At 40.3% G+C, this 1962-nt stretch overlaps 1 pseudogene across 1 annotated transcript; it reads left to right on the top strand.

The window, feature by feature from the left end:
- On the top strand, positions 1-1647 carry LOC111285489 (ethylene-responsive transcription factor TINY pseudogene; annotated as a pseudogene). The gene has a single exon (XR_016343281.1). The product of XR_016343281.1 is annotated as an ethylene-responsive transcription factor TINY pseudogene (transcript).
- Positions 1648-1962: the final 315 nt, after the last annotated feature.

Below are 1962 nucleotides of genomic sequence, written 5' to 3'. Positions count from 1 at the left end.
TCAGTGTGGGGATCACTTAAGTGCACCACGTTTCCTTCGATTTTTTGTTTGCTCTCTCCCCTTTCCTTTCCCTTACTAAAACCCCCCCTTGTCCTCCCTCCCTTACTCTCCTCAACTCAAAGTTCTCCCTCTCTTCTCTCTTCTTACTCTCACTTCGATTTCCTCTCACTCTTCCTTCCGCTGAAATTTACAACAAAATAAGAAAACCCACCAAGCAAAAACCTTAACTTTCCCGATACTCTGTTCGTAAGCTTGTGTACAGTTGCTTGCTTTACATAGTTAGCATTATTTTGAATAGGTTTTTTAAGTGTTGGGGAAAACCCTGAATCAGAAACAGCCAATGGGTGACTCACCAAACTCGGAAACCGAGTCTAGCACTCTTAGCAACAACTCCTCTGCTTTTTCTCCACCTTCACCATCCTCCTATGGTGGTAAAACGAAAGCGGATACTGACCCGACACCCGACCCGAAAAGGCAAAAGCGTACGAGGGATAGTAGCAAGCACTCGGTTTACCGTGGGGTGCGAATGAGGACATGGGGCAAATGGGTATCCGAAATCCGAGAGCCCCGGAAGAAGAACCGGATCTGGTTAGGTACTTTCTCGACTCCCGAAATGGCGGCTCGTGCCCACGACGTTGCAGCTTTAAGTATCAAAGGCAACTCGGCGATTCTCAACTTTCCTGAACTCGCCGGGTTGTGGCCCCTACCAACTTCCAAATCGCCCCGCGACGTCCAAGCCGCCGCTGCTAAAGCTGCCTCAATGGAGTTATTAAGTAATACTAGTACTAGTAACAACATCAACGCCACGTCATCATCATCGTCGTCGTCAGCTTCAATATCATCATCATCGAATGTAGATGACGTGTCGACACCGGAGGAGTTGAGCGAGATAGTAGAGTTGCCGAGTCTAGGGACGAGCTACGAATCGGCTGAGCCGGGGAGCGAGTTTGTGTACGTGGACCCGGTTGATGGGTGGCTTTTCAATCCCAATTGCATCCCTTGGTATTATGAAGAAACTTGTGGGTATTTTGGGGAAGAAATTTCAATGCAAATGCAAGAAAGTGTGATTACAACTGGGTTTGGTCCATTACTATGGGATCATTAAGGCATAGTACTCCCAAAAATCAAAGCGTGTTCGTTTTTCTTTAAAAAAAAAAAAAAACTCTTTACAATCTTTATATTACGAAATTGTCCTTTTTCAATATTTTTTCTCTAGGAAAGGGCAAAAAAATACCTTGCTTGGTTATCAAGATGTTTGTACTCAGTTGTGTTTAGAGTTTTGGGTCTGTTTTTCAGCAGTGGTCCACTGGGGTGAATCAAACCTTTATAAAAATGGCAAATTTAGTCAGAGACCTTGAGCTTTGGCATGCAGTTTGTTTTGCTTGGATTGGTTAAAATTTTCTACTTTTTAGAGAAAGAAGAATAATGGATGTGGTAAGACATAAAAAAAAAGAGGTTACAAAGCTTGAAGAACAATTAATCCTTTTTTTTTCCCAACAGGATAAAGAAAAGGTTAAAGACAATGCGTGGTTTTTTTTTCTTGTAAATCTATATTTTTTATCTTTGTTTGATGATCTTTGTTTTAATGGTGATTTCGGGATTGAAGTGTTTAGTAATTAAAGCTCATGTATCTTTCTACTTGGAGTTATTCAATTTCCAAGACACTTTCAATGAGGTTTTGATAAAACCATTGTATGTGTAAAAAATTTTCACTTGGGGTTATGCATACGATGTTCGTCCTTAGTTTACACACCCTGGTTTCTGGAAAGTGTTAGTCCTGGCAAAATAATGCCTATCTGCCATTAAATTGATTAATTGAATGTGCTTTTTTTTTTTTTTTTGCATTAAAAAAGGAAAAATGCAATGTTGAAAGGAAATTGTGATGTACAATTTAAAAGATTGATAAAATTCGTTCTCTTTCCTTTCCCAAAAAAAAAAACAGCTGCTGCTGACAATAGATAT

This window comes from Durio zibethinus, chromosome 6, assembly GCF_047325235.1.
Source record: "Durio zibethinus cultivar Kanyao isolate XHJ-2024 chromosome 6, ASM4732523v1, whole genome shotgun sequence".
Lineage (NCBI taxonomy): Eukaryota > Viridiplantae > Streptophyta > Magnoliopsida > Malvales > Malvaceae > Durio > Durio zibethinus.
The sequence above is the reverse complement of the archived record's forward strand: the minus strand, read 5'-3'. Positions and strand labels throughout refer to the sequence as shown.